The sequence below is a fragment of the Dendrobates tinctorius genome, unplaced genomic scaffold (genome assembly GCF_039654945.1).
Source record: "Dendrobates tinctorius isolate UK_male_01 unplaced genomic scaffold, ASM3965494v1 ptg000091l, whole genome shotgun sequence".
Classification (NCBI taxonomy): Eukaryota; Metazoa; Chordata; class Amphibia; order Anura; family Dendrobatidae; genus Dendrobates; species Dendrobates tinctorius.
Genome location: NW_027361759.1, coordinates 2,702,899 through 2,730,020, shown reverse-complemented (window position 1 = coordinate 2,730,020; position 27,122 = coordinate 2,702,899). Strand labels below are relative to the sequence as shown.

The 27,122-nt window shown below is 47.3% G+C and overlaps 1 long non-coding RNA gene across 1 annotated transcript in view; it reads left to right on the top strand.

Moving 5' to 3' along the window:
* Positions 1–720: 720 nt before the first annotated feature.
* The window catches only part of LOC141098439 (uncharacterized), a 124,947-nt gene continuing 98,545 nt past the window's right edge, over positions 721–27,122 (top strand). Inside the window, exons 1-2 of the long non-coding RNA XR_012234230.1 lie at positions 721–778; positions 21,337–21,435. This is a non-coding gene — a long non-coding RNA (uncharacterized lncRNA). The remainder of the gene's footprint in view (positions 779–21,336; positions 21,436–27,122) is intronic.

The following is a 27,122-nucleotide window of genomic DNA, read 5'->3' as shown; positions in this document are numbered from 1 at the left end:
CGACAAACAAGAACAAGGTACTCAAATGTTCAATCTCTTTCAAGATATGTCTTATAGCAGGGCTGGTGTCCTTGGGGGTCATGGGCTTAATTTCCAAATACAGAAGCTCCAATTTTACATATTCACGTGTCTCCATTAAAGTGTCTATTCAATTTAAAGGGTATTAAAAAAATAATACAGCAAAGATACTCTAGTGTTGTTATGTCTGTCCCATTTACGCAAAAAGGCTACCTCAGACAGACTTGAGGCTAGTCACTCTGCTTGGCAGATCCCAGAGGAAACCCTGATCTTCATTGTTGTGCCCCTACACAGGAATCTGTACTTACAATGGGGTTGGAGGGGCAAGCCTGAGGCAAGAATAGTCTAGCTAAATCAGTATCTGGAATGACAAGGCAAGAGAGCAAGGAAAATTAAAAGCTGTAGTCAGAGGGATAGCTGGGGTCAAATGTCACGTAATCAGTCAGAGCATCATTGATTAGGCCTAGGTCAAGATGAGGGTGATGACAGAATCACGTGAGGTTGAGATAAAGTTTTATGTATACACTGTACATATATATATATATATATATATACAGGCTCGGCAACCGGGTAAATGCCTGGTGGGCCCCGAGGGTCGCGGGGGCCCCATTAAATTTCCTGCCCCTTTAAATGTTAGGGGCCGGCCGGGCCCTTTAAGAGCGCGCGTGTAAATTACTTCTGTTTGCGCACGCCACGCGTGGTCGGGCGGCAGCTCCCTGGCTGGCTGTCTCAGGAGGCTCCTGAGTGTCTGGTAATGAGGGTGAGTCACTCTCCTGGCCGCCGCGTGACCTTGCGCTGCAGTGGTTCGCACGGGCAGTGAGTCACCACCCCGCGTTTCTTTCCTCTTCTGTAGCTGGCTGCTGCCTGGCTAATAGCAGCGCCAGCACACAGAACAGAGGATGTCGCCGCTCATCCTGCTGCTCCCGCTCCTGTCTGTTACAGTACCGCAGCCCTGAGCCCTCCTGTCCATGGGTCCGGTGAGTCACAGACTAGTGTATAAAATAGCAGGGGAAGGGGTCCAGCGGGGACACTAGGGGAGACAGACAGTCACACAGACTAGGCCAATGTCCTCGGCTGATGGCTGTGTGTGGTGGTGCGTGGTGGACTTTCTCTGCCGGCTGTGTGGTGGTGAGTGGTGGTGGTGGACTCTCTGCTGGGCTCCCTGACTCCTGCAACCCTGCGGCCTGGCCAGTGCCATGTCCAGTGTCCTCCTCCTCGGTCATGCAGCTCTGACGGCTCCCGACTACTGCTGTCCTGCAGTGCCGGACAGTGCCGGCCTGGTTGTGTGGTGGTGGTGTTGTGTGCTTTCTGCCGGCCTCCCTGTCTGACTCCTGCAGCCCTGCGGCCTGCTCAGTGCGTCCAGTGTCCTCCTCCTCAGTCATGCAGCTCTGCCGGCTCCCGACTACCGCTGTCCTGCAGTGCCGGACAGTGCCGGCCCGGCTGTGTGGTGGTGTTGTATGCTCTCTGCCGGGCTCCCTGTCTGACTCCTGCAGCCCTGCGGCCTGCCCAGTGCCACGTCCAGTGTTCTCCTCGGTCATGCAGCTCTGCCGGCTCCCGACTACCGCTGTCCTGCATTGCCGGCCCGGCTGTGTGGTGGTGGTGGGGTTGTGTGCTCTCTGCCGGACTCCCTGTCTGACTCCTGCAGCCCTGCGGCCTGCCCAGTGCGTCCAGTGTCCTCCTCCTCGGTCATGCAGCTCGACCGGCTCCCGAATACCGCTGTCCTGCAGTGCCGGCCCGGCTGTGTGGTGGTGTTTGTGCTCTCTGCCGGATTCCCTGTCTGACTCCTGCAGCCCTGCGGCCTGCCCAGTGCGTCCAATGTCGTCCTCGGAGTCATGCAGCTCTGCTCTGCCGGCTCCCGACTACCGCTGTCCTGCAGTGCCGGCCCGGCTGTGTGGTGGTGGTGGTGGTGTGTGCTCTCTGCCGGTCTCCCTGTCTGAATCCTGCAGCCCTGCAGCCTGCCCAGTGTGTCCAGTGTCCTCCTCCTCGGAGTCATGCAGCTTTGCCGGCTCCCGACAACCGCTGTCCTGCAGTGCCGGCCCGGCTGTGTGGAGGTGTTGTGTGCTCTCTGCCGGGCTCCCTGTCTGACTCCTGCAGCCTGCCCAGTGCGTCCAGTGTCCTCCTCCTCGGAGTCAGGCAGCTCTGCTCTGCCAGCCCCCGACTACCGCTATCCTGCAGTGCCGACCCGGCTGTGTGGTGGTGATGGTGTGTGCTCTCCGCCGGGCTCCCTGTCTGACTCCTGCCCTGCGGCCTGCCCTGTGTAGAGAATGATGGCTAGCCTGGCGTGGTGAGCTGCTCTGCTGTCTCTGCACCCTCCCTGATGGGGCCCCAATGAGAGGAAAAATAGGTTTCTGGGGCCCCCAGAATCCTATTTTTTTCTCTCATTGGGTCCCCATCAGGTAGCCGGCACAGCTTCCAGGGAGGGTGGTGAAATATACTATTACACTGTGTAGGTGGCCACCGTGGGGGCCCCCAGTCTGGGGGCCCCCACAGTGGTCGCCTACGCAGTGTATAATAGTATATATAATATCAGCACCCTCCCTGGAAGCTGTGCCGGCTACCTGATGGGGCCACAATGAGAGGACAAATAGGTTTCTGGGGGCCCCATGGTTGTCGCCTACGCAGTTTAATAGTATATCATTCTCATCACCATGCTCCCTGGAAGCTGTGCCGGAGCAGAGGAGGCCATAGTATGCTGCATGGAGGAGCAGGGGGCCATAATGTGCTGCATGGCGGAGCAGGGGGGTCATAATGTGCTGCATGGATGAGCAGCGGGGTCATAATGTGCTGCATGGAGGAGCAGGGGAGGCCATAATGTGCTGCATGGAGGAGCAGGGGGGCCATAATGTGCTGCAATGAGGAGCAGGGGGGCCATAATGTGCTGCATGGAGGAGCAGGGGGCCCATAATACTGTATGAAGGAGCAGGTGCCCCATAATACTGTATGGAGGAGCACTATATGGGGCCCATAATACTGTATGGCGGACAATGTGGTTGCCCATATTACTGTATGGCGGACTATGTGGTTGCCCATAATACTGTATGGCGGACTATGTGGTTGCCCATAATACTGTATGGCGGACTATGAGGTGCCCATAATACTCTATGGTGGACTATGAAGTGCCCATAATACTGTATGGCGTACTATGTGGGTGCTCATAATACTGTATGGAAGACTATATGGTTTCCCATAATACTGTACGGCGGACAATGTGGGTGCCCATAATACTGTATGGCGGACTATGTGGTGCCCATAATACTGTATGGCGAACTATGTGGGTGCTCATAATACTGTATGGCATACTATGTCCGCAGGGTGGGCCCCTAGAGTCCATTCCCCTGGTGGGCCCCAGACACTCAAGTCCGACCCTGTATATGTGTGTGTGTGTATGTATATATATATATATATATATATATATATATATATATATAGCTCTGGCAAAAATGAAGAGACCACTTTCAAATGTTCAGTTTGTCTGATTTTTCTCTTTATAGGTATATTTTTGAGTAAAATGTAAATTGTTCTTTTAGTCTATAAACATCTGACAACATCAAATCAAATCAAATTTATTATCGCCAAGTACATATTACATATATACAAGGAATTCTTTGTGGCAAAGAGGCAACATAATATATAACAGATACAACAAGTAACATCTAACAAGACAGATACAGTATATAGTCTACACATGACGATTTAATTGTTGAACAGAGAGTGGATAGAAGCTGTTCATATGGCGGTTGGTGCTGCATATGGGGACTCTGAAGCGATGTCCTGAAGGGAGTAGTTGGAATGAGGAGTGTCCCGGGTGAGAGGGATCGGATGAAATTTTCAATGCGTGGGATCGAATACTCTTATCATAAAGATCCTGGATTTTAGGCAGGGGGAACCTATAATTCTCTCTGCTGTTCTGAAAGTCCTTTGTAAGCGGAGTTTGTCATGCGCAGTGGCTCCCCCATACCAGACTATCAGAGAGGAACAAATCACAGATCTGATGACATCATTAAAGAATAAGATCAGCAGATTCTTAGACAAACCATATCTTTTCAGCTGACGCAGGAAGAACATCCTCTGTTGTGCTTTTCTTATAACAGCATCCACGTTTTTCCCCCATTTAAGATCATGAGAGATGATAACACCAAGGAATTTGGTCTCTGTGGCCCTAAGAACCACTTCGTCATGGATGTAGGTTGGAAGTATCTCATGTTGATCTTTCCTAAAATCCACAACCATCTCAGCAGTTTTTTTAGTGTTGAGTAGAGTTGAGCGAAACGGGTCGAAAAATTTCAAAAGTCGCCGACTTTTGGCAAAGTCGGGTTTCATGAAACGAAATCTGACCCTAGGATGAGGTCGGCCACGAGGTCGGCGACTTACGCGCCAAAGTCGCCTTTCAAAAGTTTGTTTTGCGCTCTTTTTCAGCCAATCAGGATCCATGGACACTGTGGGCAACGTGATGACATAGACAGGGGTCACCACCATCTTTCAGAAGGGCATGCAAGTGATTGGCTTGCTTTGGTGGGCGTCACAGGGGTTATAAAAGGGCGTGCACGCCGACCGCCATCTTACTTCTGCCGATCTTAGCATAGGGAGAGGTTGCTGATTCTGTAGGGAGAGCGTTAGGCAGAGAAGAAGAAAAAAAAACTGCTTCTGCTGCTAGAGATTTTGCCTGTGCAACACACCAGTCACTGTGTGTGCAGTGCAAGGGGAGGCTATGTTGTGGTGGATCAGCGGTGTTGGTTGTTAGGCTGCCTTCTAAGGCTTCCTGACAGCTGCATTGCTGTTTCCCCACTGCTCTGCAAACTGCTTTTTTAAAAGCAATCCCAATTTTTTTTTTTGTCCTGCTGAGGTACTGAGCGTGCATTTATTCACACCATACAGCGGTGTACGCTCCTCACACAGTACCGTGTAACGGCTGTTATCACAGCCACAGTGAAGCTATCTGTGTGTCACTGTGGAAGCATAAGTGGAGGACTTGTTCCGTTCTTACAGACCTACACTCTAGGGAGATTCCTATTCTGCCCAATTCTACATACTTCTTGTAGTTTGTGATACACTAGCCAATTTCTGCCTGTGACATAGCGCTCTGATATTCAGTGGGCCTCACACAATCCAAGTGTCCAGTGTCCACAAGTGTCTGCAGAAATTCAAAATCTCCCTTATCCTGTAGTCACTTTTTTCACACCTGTGCCATCGAGCCTGTGACATAGCGCTCTGATATTCAGTGGGCCTCACACTATCCAAAAGTGTCCAGTGTCCACAAGTGTCTGCAGAAATTCAAAATCTCCCTTATCCTGTACTCACTTTTTTCACACCTGTGCCATCGAGCCTGTGACATAGCGCTCTGATATTCAGTGGGCCTCACACAATCCAAAAGTGTCCAGTGTCCACTATTGTGTGCAGAAAATCTAAATCTCCCCTGTCCTATAGACACCTTGTACCTTGTTTTACATTACTATATAGTTTGTTGGATTTTGTCTACATTTCTACCAAGAATGAGGAAGGCTGGTGGAAGAGGCCGCGGAATTGGGCGGGGGTTGGCAGCTGGTAATGATGGTGTTGGTGGTGGATCTGATGGTAGTGTCAAAAGCAAAATAGGACCGAATGCAGGAGGTGTTGAGCCTGCGTCATCGTCTGGCTCCATAAGTCGTCATTGGAGGCTCATGTTCATGAACCACACCTTTCCTTGTGTCCTTCACCCCAACCAAGATTGAAGGATGATGCAGGCCATACTACTGATTACTCCATGGAGCTATTTTCACATACCATGCCTGGATTATCAAGTGAAATGGTGAATTACCCAGGCCAAGATGAATCTGACATGGAGTGCACTGATGCACAGCCGCTGATAGATGATTCTGCTGGTACATTCACTCAGAGCACTACATTGTCCTCGCAGTGTACAGAGCCAGATTCTGACCCTGATGAGACTCAGGTGCCCCTTCCCGCACACTATACCACCATACATGGTGACACAGAGGAAGGTGCACATGACATTGAAGAGGAGGTGATGGATGACCCAGTTGTTGACCCAGATTGGCATCCATTGGGGGAAGAGGGTGCTGCTTCCAATAGCTCAGATGAGGAGCATCCACAGCAGACATCGACATCGCAACAGCTGTTATCTGGCAGGCCTGGAGCACTCCAAAGACAGGTTCCAAAAATCAAAAGAGTTGCTGGACAGCTTGTCCAGAGGGTCAAAACATCACAGCGTGCTAGGCCGCAAAATGTCTGCCAAAGTAGGAAGAGTGCAGTGTGGCACTTTTTTGAAGAAAATCCTCATGATCAGGCCAAGGTTATCTGTAAGAAGTGCACAAAGACCTTTAGCCAAGGGAAAAATCTGAAAAATTTGAATACCAGTTGCATGCTTAGACATTTAACCAGCATGCACTTGCAAGCGTGGACACAACACCAAACCTCAAGTGCCACATGTGCAACTGATCACAAAGAAGGTAGTCAGCAACGCTACATTGTTTCCCCCACTGTAAGCCCACCGGTTAGCACAGCAGCAAATGTTGAGGTGTCGTTGCAAGGCCACAGCAGTCAGGGAATCCCACTGTTATATCAATGAAATACTGAATCTAGGCCATCAGTAAGAACACCAACTCCATCACCATCATCAACCCTCTCTCAGTCCGCCCTGTCCACCGCTACTTCCACCATATGCAGCTCTCAAGTCCAGCTCACCCTCCCAGACACTATGAGTAGGTCAAGAAAGTACTCAGTCTCTCATCCGCGTACACTGGGTTTGAACGCCCACATTGCCAAACTAATCTCGTTTGAGATGATGCCCTATCGGTTGGTGGAAAGCGCAGCTTTCCGCGAACTCATGGCTTATGTAGTACCATGCTCTGACCTACCCAGTCGCCACTTCTTCTCTCACAAAGCCATCCCAGCCCTCCACCATCATGTGAAAGACCTCATTGTCCATGCACTCAAGCAGTCAGTGAGTGGAAAGGTGCACCTCACAACTGATGCAAAGTCCAGTCGGCATGGCCAGGGCCGTTACGTGTCCATCACTGCGCACTGGGTTAATGTGGTGGATGCAGGGTCCACAGGGGACAGCGGTGGTGGGACAGTGCTGCCTAGCCCACGGTATAGGAAACAGTTGGCTGTAGGCGTTCCACCCTCCTCCTCCTCCTCCTCCAGAAGCGAAAGCTCGTCCACAGAGCGCAGTCGTACGAGCACTCCATCTGCAGCTGCCACCGTTGCACACGAGTTGTCCCCCTATCGAGCAGCTAGTGGGAAGCGTCAGCAGGCTGTGTTGCAGATGATGTGTTTGGGCGACAGACACACCGCCGAGGTGCTGGCTGAGTACTTGAAGTGACAAACTGAGTCATGGCTGGGCAGTGTACATCTTGAGGCAGGCAAGGTAGTTAGTGATAACGGCCGTAATTTTGTGGCAGCCATAGCCCTTTCAAAACTCAGCCACATACCTTGCTTGGCTCACACCTTGAACCTGGTGGTGCAGTGCTTCCTCAAAAATTATCCGGAGTTAACAGCCCTGCTCCAGAAGGTGCGAAGACTGTGCGCGCACATCCGCCGGTCGCCTGTACACTCCGTTCGTATGCAGAAGCTGCAGCGATTGCTCCACCTTCCCAACCACCGCCTCATTATCGACATTGCAACAAGGTGGAACTCCACCCTGCACATGGTGGAGCGGCTGTGCGAGCAGAGGCAGGCCATAATGCATTTGTGGGAGGATACACGGCCAGGCACTTTGAGAGCAGACATGGAGTTGACAGGTGTGCAGTGGTCGAAGCTGAAAGACCTCTGTAAAGTCCTTCAGTGTTTTGAGGAATGCACACGGCTGGTAAGCGCAGACGACGCCATCCTAAGCATGAGCATCCCACTTATGCGTCTGCTCATGCAAACTTTGACGCACCTTAAGGAGCAGGCGTCTGCAGCCAATGTTGATGAGGAGGAAGAGGTGGAGGGAATCCTTGATGACATTCAGCCATTGTCTGCTCAGGGACCTCTCCTGGACGAGTTGGAGGAAGAAGAGGAGGAGGAGGATGATGATGGGGATGATTACTTAGGGGAGGAGGATGCATCTCGTGGGGCAAGTGAAAATGTTGGCGTGGCAAGGTCTGGTACAGGGTTTGTGCGTGACTGGAGGGATGTGGATTTGCCAGATAGTGCTCCTCCAACCAGCACTCGCAGTGCATCATTGACACCGGAAACATTGGCCCACATGTCAGATTATGCCTTGCGGATCCTAAAAAGGGACCCCCGCATTGCCAAAATGATGAACGATGACGACTACTGGTTGGCCAGCATCCTGGATCCACGCTATAAAGGCAAATTACAAAACATCATGCCACAGGAGAACCTTGACCTAATATTGGCTAATAAACAAGCAACTCTGGTAAATCTGTTGCTTGAGGCATTCCCAGCACACAGCAGCGGTGATTGTTCTCACACGACCCCTACGGGCCGGGGGCAGCTTGGCAGAGGTGTTCATGGTGCACACAGCAGAAGTGGCGTTGGAGACAGGGGTTTCATGACAATGTTGTGGACTGATTTTTCAAGTACCGCTCACACAACAGGTAATACAGCATCGATGGAAAGTGACAGGAGACAGCAGTTGTCAACTATGGTTACAAACTACTTTTCCTCCCATATCGATGTTCTCCCACACAGGTCATTCCCCTTTGACTATTGGGCCGCTAAACTGGACACCGGGCCTGAATTGGCACAATATGCCTTACAGAAGCTCGCTTGCCCAGCTGCAAGTGTGCTATCGGAAAGAGTCTTCAGTGCAGCTGGATCAATCCTGACAGAAAAAAGGACCCGTCTGTCAACCCAAAATGTGGATGATCTAACCTTCATTAAAATGAACCATGCATAGGTTTCCAAGGATTTTGTCCCACCTTCCCCTGATGACACATAGGGTGACAGAAAAATGGCGTGCTTTGGTCCATCTCTTCCTGGGACTTGACCTATTTCACCTTTTGCATCAGCTGAATGTCCAACATCAACATATGCCACTTTCTAAAACTCCCTAACTGTGCTGCCTCCCCCCCTCCATGGCCGGGGTCACCACCTAGCGCACGACACCGTGCGAGTGCCGTTGCCCTGGACAGGTGGGTAGGCCGACTCTTGGGCGCAGGCACTGGCACAGGGTCCCTCATAGTGCAATCAAGTGTCTCTGACGGTGGTGGTGCACACCTGCCGTCAGACACACCGCCGTACTATGAGGGGCCCAGTGCCAGTACCGACGCCCACGAGTGGGCCCCCCCTTGCTTGGGCAGGGCCCCAGCATTTGCAATCTTTACCTCTCCCTACTCCTCCGCTGTGTAGTCTGGGCCGTCAAATCCATACTGTGCCTGACACCGTCTGAGCCTGCCTCCTGATGTATATACATATATTTTGAATGTGTACGCTATCCATACATGTTTTCCGGGGATACGGTACCCTTTCTCACCTTTGTGCAATCACGTGCAAGCCATACTGGGCCTAACACCGTCTGAGCCTGCCTCCTGATGTATAGACATATCTTTTGAATGTGTACGCTATCCATACATGTTATCCGGGGATACGGTACCCTTTCTCACCTTTGTGCAAGCCATACTGGGCCTAACACCGTCTGAGCCTGCCTCCTGATGTATAGACATATCTTTTGAATGTGTACGCTATCCATACATGTTATCCGGGGATACGGTACCCTTTCTCACCTTTGTGCAATCACGTGCAAGCCATACTGGGCCTAACACCGTCTGAGCCTGCCTCCTGATGTATAGACATATCTTTTGAATGTGTACGCTATACATACATGTTATCCGGGGATACGGTATCCTTTCTCACCTTTGTGCAATCACGTGCAAGCCATACTGGGCCTAACACCATCTGAGCCTGCCTCCTGATGTATAGACATATCTTTTGAATGTGTACGCTATCTATACATGTTATCCGGGGATACGGTACCCTTTCTCACCTTTGTGCAATCACGTGTAATCCATACTGGGCGTGAGAATGGCTGGCGAGCTGTTAAGCAAGCTACAGCACCTGTGGTTTGCACACGTAAGTTTTTCATTTTTTCAGGAATGACGGTTAGGCCTAATTCCGGAACTGCGGTTGACCTGCACTTACTGGGAAATCATCGTTCGCGGGTAATAATTGTAATCAGTGATCCCCATCACTAACGTTGTTCAGCGGGTTATCTGCTCCTGTAAGCGACAAACGCTGGCCTTTTCAGTGTAGCGCACATGCAGCCACGGACATGTAAGGGCATGACACACCAGTTATTGGCCAATCTCATGTGCCAGAGCCTCACGTGTCCCTCTAGTAAGCCGGACTCGGACCGCGGGGCATGATGGAGTCTCGTTCGTTAACGGAATTAAGCTTGCAATGTGTGCATCTGTTCTGTAGCTGGCATGGTTAAGGTTTCCCAGGTGGAGTCGAATTTAACCGTAGGCTCCACTCCTGGTGGTGCCCTTCTGGACATTCCTTTAAGGTTCAGCTTTGCAACCATACTGCCCACGTAAAACAAACACTTTGCCTTCATGAACGCTGTTTGGAGGGTCATGAGTCGCCGCCCAATCAGTTAACCTGCTAGAGAGATCCTTTTTTGCTCCCAAGCATGACATCACACTCCCTAGGAGGAAGGTAATGCCACTGTGGCGACCGTACTCCTGGGGGCGACACAAGTGCACTGATGCCCAGCCACTGCTCGATGAATCTGCTGGTACATTGACCCAGACCACTACATTCCCCTCGCACGCTGCACGGCCTGAATCTGACCCTGATGAAACTCATGTTACCCTTCCCATATACAGTTCCATCTTACACGGTGACAAAGAGGAAGCTGCAGATGAAAGTGCATTTTCGGCCCACCCGCCATCAGACACACCACCGTACTATCAGGGGCCCTGTGCCAGTGCCGTTGCCAACGAGTGGGCCCCCCCTGCTTGCTCAGGATCACAGCACTTGCAAGGTTGAAATACTGTGCAGTGAGATGGAAGATGGGGACGACGAGGAGTCCAGACTAGTACAGGGATTCCCTAGCGAGGAGACTTATTTGATTGTTTTCAATGTTGGGACAGCAATTTTTGGGGAGCACTATATTCTGGAGAATGATAGATGGGGCCCACCATACACTGGAACATTCCAAAGGTGGACATCAGACACTGGAGCAGCATTTACAGGGCCCATTATACACTAGAGCATTAGAAATGGGGCCCATTATGTTTGGAGCATTATTTGGGCCCATAAGACAGTGGAGCTTCATCCATGGGGACCAACATATACTGTAGCATTATGTGGAGCTCATCATATACTGTTTCAAACATTATATGGGACCAATGATTCTGTATGGAGAAATAGATGGGCCTCGTCATGAGATGTAAAAAGTGAAGTATTTTTCATTGTACTATACCGCTATTTCTCTGCCGTATCGGAGCATGATGAGTTGTGGTATGTGTTAAAGGGGCGCTCTTTCGCCCAGGGCACATGAAAACCTGGAGCAAGCCCTACCCCCCACAACTTTAGCCAAATAACCCCCATTTTTCAGTGCGTAACTTGTATTATGAAGTTAATTAAGGTTGACAAGCTTAAGTAAGAAGAATTGATGCTTTTGGCATTCAAATGAGCACTGTAGGTGTGTTTCCTGTCCTCCTCTCACTGCTGACTTTTATTCCCCATTGACTTACATTGGGTTTCGTGTTTCGGGACGACCCCGACTTTTCCCTATAATCGGCCGATCTTGCTCGACCCGACTTTTGGAAAAGTCTGGTTTCACGAAACGAAACTCGACCCTAAAAAAACAAAAGTCGCTCATCTCTAGTGTTGAGTACAAGATTATTGGCTTTACACCAGTCACATATTCTTTCCACCTCACTCCGATACAAGTCTTCAGCATTTCCCCTGATGAGACCAATCAGTGTCATATCATCGGCAAATTTCAAGATTTTTACTGAGTCTGCTGAAGAGATGCAATCATTCGTATAGAGAGAAAACAGTAACGGCGACAAAACACACCCCTGGGGTGCCCCGATGTTTGTGACCAAGGTGTCCGAAGTGAATGGTCCAACTTTTACACTCTGTATTCTGGCTGTCAGGAAGTTATAAATCCACAAGCATAAGTTGAGAGGGACTCCAAGAGCTACCATTTTCTTATGAAGTAAATTTGGATCAATGGTATTGAACGCTGAGCTAAAGTCCATGAAAAGAATCCGGACATATGAGTGCAGTTCATCTGTATGATCCAAAATGTACTTCAGTGCCAGATTGACAGTGTCGTTTGCCGAACGATTCTCCTTATAGGCAAACTGAAGCGGGTCCCATAGCTTCTGCGTGAATTTTATCAGGTGGGACATCATAATTCTTTCGAAGACTTTCATAGCTACAGATGCGAGTGCTACTGGTCTATAGTCGTTCAACTCAGAGGATCCCACTTTCTTGGGGACAGGGATAATTGTGGAATTTTTCCAACACTGAGGTACAACGTACTCTTTCAGTGACACATTGTATATATTTGTCAGTATAGGGGCAAGCTGGGTAGCACATACTTTCAGACACATTGGAGATACACCATCAGGGCCAGGTGCCTTTTTGACCTTAAGTCCCTTTAGGATGCGTATCACCTCTGCCTCGGAGATCACTACTTGGGTGTTGCACAATGAATGATCTTTATATGAACAGACTGAGGAGCTTAGAGATGAATAGCCACTGTGTGTAGAGCTTGCCTCAAATCTGCAGTAGAATTCATTTAACTCTGCTGCCAGACTTCTGCTGGGGTTCACTATAGTGGGGTGGCTTTTATAATTGGTGACCTCTCTTAATCCTCTCCATGCAGATCTAGTATCTTTTGATGAGAACCTTTCCTCCAGAATCTTTGCATACTCGTGTTTGGCTAACTTGATGTCTTTAGATAGCGAGTTCCTAAGTTTCTTGAATTCAGTAATATCGCCTGCTTTATAAGCCTCCTCTTTTCTCTTATGGATCAACCTGACTTTATTTGTAAACCACGGCTTGTTGTTTCCCCGAAAGTGGACAGATTTGGATGGAATAAACGTGTCTTCACAAAAACGGATATATGAGGACACTGCATCAACCCATTCATCCAGACCCGAGCATGTTTCCTGGAATACCTCCCAGTCCGTGCATTCAAAGCATGCTTGTAGTTGCAATTTTGCCTCCTCAGACCATGTCTTCTTTGTATAAACTGTAGGTTTGGATGTTTTCAACCTTTGCCTGTAGGCTGGAATTAAATGAATTAGACAATGATCTGAAAAGCCCACTGCTGCTCTCCTCACTGCCCTGTAGGCCCCTTTTATGACTGTATAGCAGTGATCAAGCGTATTGTTCTCTCTCGTGAAGCAGTTTATATGTTGAGTAAATTTGGGGAGATCCAGGTTGAGTTTTCCTTTGTTAAAGTCCCCCATTACGATCACAAATGCTTCTGGAGATCCTTTCTCCCATTCTGATATTTTGCAAGCTAATTCACCAATAGCAGCTGTTAGATGCTTGAGGGGGAATATATACTGCAACCAGAACCATAGATGAAAACTCTCTTGGAGAGTAAAATGGTCTACAATTGAGTGCAAGGTACTCTAGATCTGGAGAGCAACCTTTTCCCAGTATGTTAACATCACAGCACCAGCTAGTGTTGATGTAGAGACATACCCCACCCCCCCCTTTGTTTACCTGAAGCTACACAATCACGGTCAGCTCTGTAGATAACAAAACCAGGTAGATCCAGACTACAATCAGGGATGGTCTCATTCAACCAGGTCTCAGTAAAACAAAGAGCAGCTGAATTGGCCATATCAGATCTCATGTTAAAAAGTAAGCTCAGATCCTCCATTTTGTTAGATAAGGAACGGACATTAGCCAAGTGGAGTGAAGGAAGAGCTGTTCTGAACCCTCTCCTCCGAAGGCGTGCCAGGATGCCTCCTCTCCTACCTCTCTTGCAGTACACCTCCACAGGTTTCACAGAAGTAATGGAATTTATGTACTCAATTGTTGAATTAGCAATCATGCTCCAAGAAGGGGAGTCCATGAGAAATTGCGGATGATTCCAGAATAATAAATCGTCCCTTGAAATCATAAGAGTAGGTTTACAGAGTGCAGTGGCCATGATTACACTCAGCTTGTAGCTATAAAGTCTGAACAGTCACAGCTTAGCAGAGTTAAATGTACAACTTTCCATAAAGGATGCTCCCAGCACTGCTGGGGGGGAGGGCATGGGTGCAACAAGACAGGGACATCAGGGGACACGCCAACAGTCAGTCCAAACCTGCCCCGCTCACCCCTTCAGCTCCACCTGGACCACAAGATCTCCAGAACATCTCCAGCACTGCACACTCCACCAGCTTTCCTTTCCCGGGATCATCTGCATGCTGGAAATGGGTACAAGTTGTAGGAAAGTTGGCAGGCAGCCAGCAGCTTCACTCTCTCCCAGCTGAAACCAGGCACGGAGCACCACGAGGACAAAAAGACACCGGTCCCAGCTGGTCGCAGTCTCCACACTACTCCCAGCTCTGTCGAATCCTGTAGCCCTACAGCTCCACGTGGACCACAAGATCTCCAGAACAACTCCAGCACCGCACACTCCACCAGGTTTCCTATCCTAGGATCATCATGTCTCTGAATTTCCAAGCAATACATTTTGCATTTTTTTTCCGACAAAGAAAAATGGTCAAAATTTAAAAAACAAACAAACAGTGCTTTCAGACCTCAAATGATACAAAGAAAACAAGTTCATAATCATTTAGAAACAACAATAGTAATGTTTTAACTCAGTTCTGAAATCAATATTTTGTGGAATAACTGTGATTTTTAAAAACAACTTTCATGCGTCTTGGCATGCTTTCCACCAGTCTTTCATACTGCTTCTGGCTCAAAAATGTAAGCAGAATTGTTTGATGGTTTGTGACTATGCATCATCCTCTTGATTTCATTTCAGAGATTTCCAATGGGGTTCAGATCTGGAGAATGGGCTGACCATGACAGGGTTTTGATGTGGTGGTCTCTTAATTTTTTTCCAGAGCTTTGTGTATATATACACTCACTGGCCACTTTATTAGGTACACCTGTCCAACTGTGTGTTAAGACTTAATTTCTAATCAGCCAATCACATGGCGGCAACTCAGTGCATTTAGGCATGTAGACATGGTCAAGACAATCTCCTGCAGTTCAAACCGAGCATCAGTATGGGGAAGAAAGGTGATTTGAGTGCCTTTGAACGTGGCATGATTGTTGGTGCCAGAAGGGCTGGTCTGAGAATTTCAGAAACTGCTGATCTACTGGGATTTTCACGCACAACCATCTCTAGGGTTTACAGAGAATGGTCCGAAAAAGAAAAAAAATCCAGGGAGCGGCAGTTCTGTGGCCGGAAATGCCATGTTGATGCCAGAGGTCAGAGGAGAATGGGCAGACTGGTTCGAGCTGATAGAAAGGCAACAGTGACTCAAATTGCCACCCGTTACAACCAAGGTGGCCAGAAGAGCATCTCTGAACGCACAGTGCGTCGAACTTTGAGGCAGATGGGCTACAGCAGCAGAAGACCACACTGGGTACCACTCCTCTCAGCTAAGAACAGGAAACTGAGGCTACAATTTGCACAAGCTCATCGAAATTGGACAGTAGAAGATTGGAAAAACGTTGCCTGGTCTGATGAGTCTCGATTTCTGCTGCGACATTCGGATGGTAGGGTCAGAATTTGGCGTAAACAACATGAAAGCATGGATCCATCCTGCCTTGTATCAACGGTTCAGGCTGGTGGTGGTGGTGTCATGGTGTGGGGAATTTTTTCTGGGCACTCTTTGGGCCCCTTGGTACCAATTGAGCATCGTTGCAACGCCACAGCCTACCTGAGTATTGTTGCTGACCATGTCCATCCCTTTATGACCACAATGTACCCAACATCTGATGGCTACTTTCAGCAGGATAATGCGCCATGTCCTAAAGCTCGAATCATCTCAGATTGGTTTCTTGAACATGACAATGAGTTTACTGTACTCAAATGGCCTCCTCAGTCACCAGATCTCAATCCAATAGAGCATCTTTGGGATGTGGTGGAACGGGAGATTCGCATCAGGGATGTGCAGCCGACAAATCTGCGCCAACTGTGTGATGCCATCATGTCAATATGGTCCAAAATCTCTGAGGAATGCTTCCAGCACCTTGTTGAATCTCTGCCACGAAGAATTGAGGCAGTTCTGAAGGCAAAAGGGGGTCCAACCCCTTACTAGCATGGTGTACCTAATAAAGTGGCCAGTGAGTGTATATATTTATATATATATATGAATGCAAAAAAAAGATCAGCACCTCCTAATGTGAACACATGCAAGCTACGAAAGCTGCATAACATAGAAAAAAAAGAACACAGCAGCACATGTGCATGAATCTAAGCCATGTGAAAACACAGAAAAACATTAAAAGCATTCAATTTAGATTAAACTTACAGTAATAGATGAAAAATGAAGGTTCTAAGTGCACAAATTGGCCAATTCATGTAAGCCCATCAAACAAGACAAGGTGACCGCCCTCTGATGGGTCCCTCCTCCCATTGGCCTTGCAGGTGCCATTATCAGCTCTACCTGCCCATAAATTGTTGCCTTAGCCCAGTAGTGATGTGTTTGTCCAAAATTGCAGGCTGAGGGCCCAGAAATGGCTTATATTGTACAGCAGGGGCCCATCAGAGAGCGGTCACCTGGCCTGTCCTATGCGGCACTACATCTTGAGTACTTAATATGCAAAACCACCATCTCAGGCATTGTCCAGTCTACGTGCTCCAAAATTTGGTCTCGACTTCATCAATTGGTCATGCCTGAGCTCAAATGTGCCAGTTTCCTAACTGTATTGGAGCACTGGATGGGAAGCACATCCATGTACGTAAGCTGCCCAACTCTGACCCCCAATATTATAATTACAAAGAATATTTTTCTGTAGTGCTGTTGGCCCTGGTCGACAGCGCATACATGTTTCGAATTGTAGATATTGGGGCCTATGGAAGAAGAGGAGACTCCAGAGTGTACAATTCTTCCATTTTGGGTCGGCGTATGCAAAATAATCAGGTGGACCTCCCACCCCCACGACAGCTACCAGAGTCTAATCTTGAACCAGTGCCTTGTGTGATGGTTGGTGATGAGGCTTTTCAATTAACCAGGAACCTCTTGAGGCCCTATCCACGTAGAACCCTGGACCACCGGCGCAGAATTCTTAATTTCCGCCCATCCTGTGCCTGACGCCTGGTGGAGTGTGCCTTTGGCATTCTCACTGCCAAATGGAGTGTTCTGCAGTCTGCTATTCAACTTTGTGAAGGAAATGTTAATGAGGTTCTCAAAGCATGTGTAATCCTTCACAACTTTACCAGAATACATGACTGTAGTGCAAATGATGTTGATGATGTGGCAGATGTTAATAATGTGAGGGCTACTCCACCTGTACATCATCCGACGTCTGGACTTAAAGTGCGTGATGTGTTTACAAATTATTTTGTTTCACCGGAGGGATACACACCGTGGCAAGAGAATGCAGTGTCTTTGTTATAATTTTGAGTTGCTATGTGTGATCAATAAAATGAAGTTTAATTTTAAAATGTATGATGTATTTTGCTTCATAAGTACACAAAATTAACCTAAAAACATGATCTATATAGTGAAAACAAACAAACACACACATTGAATTAAATCTACTTACTGACATAATGTAGTTTCAAAAACAAACCATATTAACGTCATATGGCATTAATGGACAGTATTTCCGGCCCTCAAACAAGTTGGACATCCAAAAATATTATTACTAAACAAATAAACACAAAAAAAATAAAATATATATATATACTCGTATATATACAGTGTGTATATACACTCACTGGCCACTTTATTAGGTACACCTGTCCAACTGTGTGTTAAGACTTAATTTCTAATCAGCCAATCACATGGCGGCAACTCAGTGCATTTAGGCATGTAGACATGGTCAAGACAATCTCCTGCAGTTCAAACCGAGCATCAGTATGGGGAAGAAAGGTGATTTGAGTGCCTTTGAACGTGGCATGATTGTTGGTGCCAGAAGGGCTGGTCTGAGAATTTCAGAAACTGCTGATCTACTGGGATTTTCACGCACAACCATCTCTAGGGTTTACAGAGAATGGTCCGAAAAAGAAAAAAAATCCAGTGAGCGGCAGTTCTGTGGCCGGAAATGCCATGTTGATGCCAGAGGTCAGAGGAGAATGGGCAGACTGGTTCGAGCTGATAGAAAGGCAACAGTGACTCAAATTGCCACCCGTTACAACCAAGGTAGGCAGAAGAGCATCTCTGAACGCACAGTGCGTCGAACTTTGAGGCAGATGGGCTACAGCAGCAGAAGACCACACTGGGTACCACTCCTCTCAGCTAAGAACAGGAAACTGAGGCTACAATTTGCACAAGCTCATCGAAATTGGACAGTAGAAGATTGGAAAAACGTTGCCTGGTCTGATGAGTCTCGATTTCTGCTGCGACATTCGGATGGTAGGGTCAGAATTTGGCGTAATCAACATGAAAGCATGGATCCATCCTGCCTTGTATCAACGGTTCAGGCTGGTGGTGGTGGTGTCATGGTGTGGGGAATTTTTTCTGGGCACTCTTTGGGCCCCTTGGTACCAATTGAGCATCGTTGCAACGCCACAGCCTACCTGAGTATTGTTGCTGACCATGTCCATCCCTTTATGACCACAATGTACCCAACATCTGATGGCTACTTTCAGCAGGATAATGCGCCATGTCATAAAGCTCAAATCATCTCAGATTGGTTTCTTGAACATGACAATGAGTTTACTGTACTCAAATGGCCTCCTCAGTCACCAGATCTCAATCCAATAGAGCATCTTTGGGATGTGGTGGAACGGGAGATTCGCATCAGGGATGTGCAGCCGACAAATCTGCGCCAACTGTGTGATGCCATCATGTCAATATGGTCCAAAATCTCTGAGGAATGCTTCCAGCACCTTGTTGAATCTCTGCCACGAAGAATTGAGGCAGTTCTGAAGGCAAAAGGGGGTCCAACCCCTTACTACAGGGCTCAGTGGTTAGCGCTGCAGCCTTGCAGCGCTGGAGTCCTGGGTTCGAATCCCACCTAGGACAACATCTGCAAGGAGTTTGTATGTTCTCCCCGTGTTTGCGTGGGTTTCCTCCGGGCACTCCGGTTTCCTCCCACACTCCAAAGACATACTGATAGGGAATTTAGATTGTGAGCCCCATCGGGGACAGTGATGAAAATGTGTGCAAAACTGTAAAGCGCTGCGGAATATGTTAGCGCTATATAAAAATAAAGATTATTATTATTTATATATATATATATATATACTGTATATATATAAACAACATCACAAATTAATGTATATTTACCATGAGGCTGAGTGGTGGCTGAGGCTGCATGATGGAGTATGGAATTTACATGGTGTGGACCATTGTGGTTCTGAGCACTTTGGTATTGCCAGGGCCCATTTGTGGATTCCCCCCAGAATGCCCATGTCGACCATACCCATGTTGTGCCCACTCTCCTACACTGGGTGGGGTCAAGTGGCCATACTGGTGAGGTGCAGCTGGAGCCATAAGATGGTCAAGTTGTGGCCGGTGTTGGATTAGGCCTTCAGGTATTTGGGGTGATGGACTACGTGTGGGAGGCGGTTCACTCTCAGATCTAGTGTTATCCTCTGTTAGCCCAGGCATTTGTAGATGGTTTTGGCGTGGAAGTTGCCATCTTTATAGGTAAGCCAAGATCGGAGTGGGGTTATTGGGTAGGGTGTATGCATCTATGACTATTTGGAGAGCACCTCTGGCACGCAGCCTCACTTCTCGGGGGATTGTGCAGAGATTGGGAGCCAGGCTCCGGGCATAGGCCTCTTCCCCATCATCATTGGCAGTGCGGGATAGGTAGCTCAATACCCCAGTATCCACTTGCCGTTTGATCCCAGTGGTGGCAAGCTTCCTCCTGCGGCGGCCACGGTGTGAGACTACTGCAGGAGTGTTGGGCTGCTACTTTAACCACGGTCCTGCTCTTCTTGAGTGGCCTCCTGTCCTGCAGAAGGCCATGCTGGTGGTGGTGGTTGGTGACTTGTTGCTTGTTGGGAAGATGGTCCAGCCTCTTCTTCCCCTTTACCAACTGGGTCGACGTGGACCTCCGAGTCTCCCGCTCAGTTATGTTAGATTTGGTTCTGTATTTCAGCAAAATTATAAAAAAGAATTACTAGCATAACCTAAGGCCAAATGGCAAATGTGTGGTGTGTTGAATCATGCACTTATGGACGGCGATCCAGAACTTGAGCGAGAAAATGTAAGCGGTTGTGGTAAATGTATTTGCACTTTTTGTGGCCCTCTGTCCCACTCCAGGCCCAATTCTGATGCTCTCTGTGGAACTGGTCACGGCAGCTCTGCTATCATCTAGTGAGATCACACACTGCAAAGTAACCCAACAAATGTTTGTCATTAGGATCACAGTGGAAGCAAAGGCAAATGTAGGTTACAGTCTAATGTGGCATGCTACTTGACAAGTGGAAATTGGCAAACAGGCAGGATAGCAAGCATAACATCACATATGATGATGTTAGGCAAATTTTTATCATTATTTTAAACAAAGCATTTGTTTTTATGTTTAGGATAGTACTTACTCATTTCATTCTGCACCTCAGGTGTACTTTCTTCTTAATTAGGAAAGATTTGCTAGCAGATACGTTTCCATGAGTCGTCTTTGCGAGCACAGTCGGCATAATGTGCATCACGTACATCCCAAATATTCTGGCCTATCCTGCACCAAAACGATCAGTAGCTAGCTCTACATTAATTTGCCTGGCCTTCTTGCTGTACGCCGTGGAGGAGTGATGGTGGCTTGTTCTAGAACATCCCAGGCTAATTAGCATGCCAAAGCTTCCTGAATAATGGCTGAGGCAATTTCCTGTCACCTGGCCAATGCCCGCAATTCACACGCATGGTCCGTGTGTAATCTGTTTTTTTCACGCACCCATAGACTTTCATTGGTAAGTCTTGGCTGAAATACGTGAACTATCGCAGCATGCTGCGATTTCTCTCACACATATAAAACGTGCGAGAAAAAAACGGATGGTGCAAGCTGCCACATAGATTAATATTGGGATGAGTGCTATGCGATTTTTTTATCGCCTAGCACTCGTCCGTATTCTACGGTAGTGTGACTCCAGCCTAATTAGCCACACTTTTAATAGACTATGAGAGACAGCCATGTTTGAGAACTGGGTTTGTTGGAATGATTAATATGCAAACTTGGAGATCATGAGTTTCTGTTGTCTGAGATGCCCATTTTTTCATTACTTTCAATTTTAAAGGATTTCCAATAAAGACTGTGAATTTTTAATTTTTCCAGTGTGTTGAGCTGGTTCCAACTCTATTTTCCTCAATCAACTTCAGTGCTGTGCAGCGGCGGGGACGCCATGTTCCTCCCGGATGGAACAGCATCTCAGGGGTGAGCAGAATTTTTTTTTTTATTATTCATTGCTACTACTGTTTTTTCGTGCTCCCCATACACAACATTGCATTTAATATCTTGACGGACCACTTAGTCTGCTATTTTTTCATAATACAGGGGTGTGTTGTTGCATAAATTGGATTTTTTAAAATTTTTTCCAAATTTCATCATGGAAAACAGCACATGTAATTCCAGACAGGAACGTGCTGCTATGCTATTCTGCACCAGTGTCTCCGCCTGCTCAGGACACCGGCACTTGGCCCCCAGCGACGAGAGGTGAGTATGTAATTTTTTTATTTTAATTGCAACAGCAGCGGCAGCAGCAATACATGGGGGGTATTTATCTATGGAGCATCTTCTTGGGCCACCATTAACCCTTGTGCAGCATTTTATGGGGGGTATTTATCTATGGAGCATCTTTTTGGACCACCATTAACCCTTGTGCAGCATTTTATGGGGGTATTTATCGATGGAGAATCTTTTTGAACCACCATTAACTCTTGTGCAGCATTTTATGGGGGGTATTTATCTATGGAGCATCTTCTTGGGCCACCATTAACCCTTGTGCAGCATTTTATAGGGGTATTTTTCTATTGAGCTTCTTTTTGGACCACCATTTACCCTTGTGCAGCATTTTATGGGGGGTATTTATCTATGGAGCATCTTTTGGGACCACTATTAACCTTTGTGCAGCACCACCCTCGGCTTATACTCGAGTCAATAAGTTTTCCCAGTTTTTTGTGGCAAAATTAGGGGCCTCGGCTTATACTCGGGTCGGCTTATACTCGAGTATATACGGTATGTATTAAAAAAAAATCCCCACCACAGTATGCTCCAGTGGATTTGTCCAGGAATGGAACACAATTTTGTCTAACTGTTCTGCAAAACTGATCCAACTAATTGTCCATTATGAAGATGTTGAACTTACAAAAGTTCAAAATGAGATTTCTATACAAACAGATTTAATTAAAACTGCGGTACCTGCTGAAAAACTTGATTCACTTAATAAAGAAATAAAAGGCAAGATTGCCGATTTGGAGAATCAGATTGTTTCCTATAAAAAAAGAAAGTTTAATTATGGACTACGAAAAAGATCAGGTATATGAAAGGGGTAGATGGGAGAAAATGCCACACACCCCAAATCTTCATCTGTTACTTCTTCTTCTCCAGATACTGCAGTTTCTGATGTTTATGTAGATGAGGACAGTAGAGAAATTTCTTCTGTTGTCACACAGCTGGCTTACTTTAAAAATCCCCAACTGACAAAAAACGGTACAGAAGAAAAGGTCGCAAACACCACTCGCGCAAATCCGCCATTGTACAGTTATGGAGCCAGAGAAAATGACCTTGAATGTCCTCAATCTGTCTTCATATGATTTGTCTCCTTCAGAATATAACCTTTTATCTAAAGGGATGAATTTTGCTCCATTCAACAACAAACTGTATGTTTTCAACACCGTCAAAGATATTAACAAATTCATTCAGGACTTGACTGTGAAAAAACATTTTAAACTGAAGAATCAAGTAGTACTGGCTCTCCTGAAATCATGGCTAATGAATTTAAAAACCTTGATTTTTGTGAACAACAGGCGCTTATTAATCTGAGAGAATTAAACCCTCCATCCACACAAGATGCATCTTTGTCCAACAGAATAGCAGGTTTCAACACTAAAAACCCAACTTTTTATCCTGTCCATATTAGAACAACTGCTATGGATAGGTTCCTAGATGTTATTACAAAGGAACAACCTAGAACATACGTTTAGCCCTTCAAAAGAATCAAATCTCACCAAAGATGAGAGTAGTGCTTTGAAAAATCTTATGTCTAATAAAAATATAGTTATAAAAATGTCTGATAAGGGCGGCTCAGTGGTTGTTCTGAATGATTCTGATTATGTTGCAGCCATTGACTCGCATTTACAGGACATAAACATCTATCTACCAATTGCTACCACTTTGGCTGCAGTAAAATGCTGTAGTCATCAGCGGTGCCTGTGCACTAGCATCTCTTGCGTTTTGATAGATGCTACTGCACAAGCATCAATGGCGCCATTTTGTTAGAGAATAAAAAATTTTACTGCAGTAAAATGGCGCTGGCAGCATTTGCACAGTAGCATCTATTGGAACACGCACCATTTTGATGAAGGTAATTTTTTTTGCCATATTATAGGCATAATGCTTTACATGCTAGTCCGCAGGTGCCACCAAATGCACCATTTTGCTCAATGTAAATCCGTGACCTTTCATAGGCCCAAAGTCACGACTCAGCTGTCTTGTGACCCCAGTCCAGGGGCTCCCTACCTGACCCTATCTCTAGGGGGTGTCCTAGCTTGCCCTATTCCCCAGTATATTTCTGAAGGTGAAGATGCCGGGACCCCCACCCTTGCCTTATCTCCTGAATCAGCCCTCCGTTTGTTCACTTCCCCCACCCAGTACACTAACCTGACAAACAAGGCTATATGAACAAGGGTTAACTGAAAATATCAGGCATATTGACTCACATATAACAGAGGAATGCATCGGGGAGTGGAGGATGGGGAAAAAAACAAAATAGTATGTTCTCCCATCCTGCCCTCAAGAGTATTCATTCTGCCCCATGTGATATCCCATCCTAGCCCATCTGCTCCGTGATCCTTCCTCATCTGTCCCGTGATCCTGCTCCATCTGTCTCATGATCCTGCCCCATCTGTCTCCATTGTATCCATCCTGCCCATTATCCTGCACTATATGTCTCCATCCTGCCCTATTTGTCTCCAACCTGCCCTATTATCCGGCACCATCTGTCTCCATCCTGCCTCATCTGTCTCCATCCTGCCCCATGATCCTGCCCCATCTGTCTCCATCCTGCCCCATGATCCTGCCCCATCTGTCTCCATCTTGCCCCATCTGTCTCCATCCTGACCCATCTGTCTCTCCTGTGTCTCCATTCTGCATCATGTCTCCATTCTTCCCTGGGTGTTTCCATCCTGCCATCAAAACATATTGTGGCTTGCCACTTTCAATAAAAATAAAAAACCTTTCTCCTTACCTGACCGCAAAATCTGTCTCCATCCTGCCCCATATTCCTGCCCCATCTGTCTCCATCCTTCCCCCTGTGTTTCGCATCTGGCCCCCTGTGTCTCCCATCCTGCCCCCTGTGTCTCCCATCCTGCCCCCGTGTCTCCCATCCTGCCCCCTGTGTCTCCCATCCTGGTCCATGTGTCTCCCATCCTGCAACCGTATCTCCCATTCTGCCCCCATGTCTCCCATCCTGCCACCGTGTCTCCCATCCTGCCACCATGTCTACCATCTTGCCACCGTGTCTCGCATCCTGCCACCATGTCTCGCATCCTGCCACCGTGTCTCCCATCATGCCTCCGTGTCTCTCATCATGCCACCGTGTCTCCCATCATGCCACCGTGTCTCCCATCATGCCACCGTATCTCCCATCCTGCCCCCGTGTCTCCCATCCTGCCTCCTTGTCTCTCATCCTGCCTCCATGTCTCCAATCCTGCCACTGTATATCCTATCCTGCTACTGTGTTTCCTATCCTGTCACCGTGTTTCCTATCCTGCCATCGTGTCTCCCATCCTGCCACTGTGTCTCCCATCCTGCCACCATGTCTCCCATCGTGCTTCCGTGTCTCCCATCCTGCTCCCGTGTCTCCCATCTTGCCCCATGTCTCCCATCTTGCCCCCATGTCTCACATCCCACCACTGTGTCGCTTTCAATAAAAATAAAAAAGCTTACTTACTCCTTACCTTGCCATGCTCCTGCGGCGATGCTCCCTCCACGCAGTTCAAGCGCGCACTCGACGGCGAATGACGATGACGTCATATGCCGGTGACATGTGCACTGATGTCAGCTGCCAGCTTCCGATTGGCTGGTGGCTTTTAACTGTTGCTGTGCGGGCCCACATGGCAATAGAGTTCAGCTGAACTGCATCTTGGATGCAGGTTCAGTTACTGCACCAGCAGAATCCTGCCGCTAGGGCCTGTTGAGCAGAGGAGAGGGGGCCTGATGTGGGCCCCCTCTTCATCAGGCCCCATACGCCAGTCTTGGCAGTAATGCCCTGATTGCGGCCCTGGTGTTGAGGTGGCAGCATGGTCATTACAGATTGTAAGCTTTTTTGAAGAGATGGGTTTTTAGGTTCCGTCTGAAGGATCCAAATGTGGTGGATAACCGGATGTGTTGGGGCACAGAATTCCAGAGGATGGGGGAAATTCAGGAGAAATCTTGGAGGCGATTGGTCAGGATTGAATAAGCATGGAGGAGAGAAGGAGGTCTTGGGAGGACCAGAGATTACGTGAGGGAAGATATTGGGAGATTAGTTCGGAAATATACGGAGGAGAAAGGTTATGGATGGTTTGTAGGTCAGTGTTAGTAGTTTAAACTGGAAATTGGGAGCCAGTGAAGGGATTTGCAAAGAAGGAAAGAAGGAGTGTAGCGAGGAAAGAGATTAATTAGTCAGTCAGCAGAGTTAAGGAGGGATTGGAGGGGTGCGAGAGTGTTAGAAGGTAGGCCACAGAGGAGGATGTTGCAGTTATCGAGGCGGGAGATGATTAGGGCATGCATGAGCATTTTGGTAGAGTGAGGGTTGAGGAAAGGACGGATTCTGGAAATATTTTTGAGTTGGAGGTAACAGGAGGTGGCGAGAGCTTGGATGTACGGTTTGAAGAGTCAAAGGTTACTTCGAGGCAGCGGATTTCCGGGACAGGAGGCCCTCTTCTGGCACTCTTCTGTCTGTGTCCACTAGAAGGATATTCTACTTGCCCGACCAGTATAAAAATTGGAACCTAGCCCCAAAGCAGCATAGGGTACACTATTCTGAGACTGATAGAGTCTGGGTTTATCACTTTCTCGAGTAATTTCACAAATAATTTGTTAATACTAATATTCTGGAACTGTATAATTGGGTGACAGTGAATTTATTTTGACTGTGGGGCCTCAGCATAGGTACATATGGTGGGTCAATATACCCCAGTCTGACACTGTGTCAGAAATCCATACTGAACAAAAGAATACAGCAATTCTCATGAAAAACTGGACTGGGTCTGGTTGAAATATCCATTGTGCTCCTCTACCTAAACTACAAAGGTTGCAATGCACAATTATTTTAAGTTACTTGGTTGTGAATAATCTCAGCTGCCCTTAACATTTGACAAGCAGATGAACATTTTGGTCTACATAGCAGTCTCTATAATTAATAACTTCCTTTTTATAACCTGTATAATGTTATGTTCTGTCCCTTGTAATGGAAAGTCACTTGCTTGGAGAGGTCCACTTCCTGTTTATTTAAGTTAAATGTGAAAGCAAGAACATCTAAAATTAGAAATCAGAGTGAAAGTTAAACCCTGTGAAAATCAAGTCATAAAGATGTATTTCCATACCTCATTAGTTCACAACTCATTACTAGAATCCAATTATTCTACTGGTAATATACGTGAAGCAGAATTGCACAGTTCTGCTAATTTTTCAGAATATCTCCTGCTATCACCCTCTCCTTATCTTCTGTACTAAATGGAGTTATTACAGGTTTGAAAATGATACTGTATCTACAGGATAGGGGATAATTTCTCAATAGCTGGCAGGGTTGCCAACCATCTAGAGATTCCAGGACAGTCCAATAAGAAGGGAACTTTCTTACCCTATCCTTAAGGCCGGTTTCACACTTCCTGATATTTCCAATATCGAAAAACCAGTAT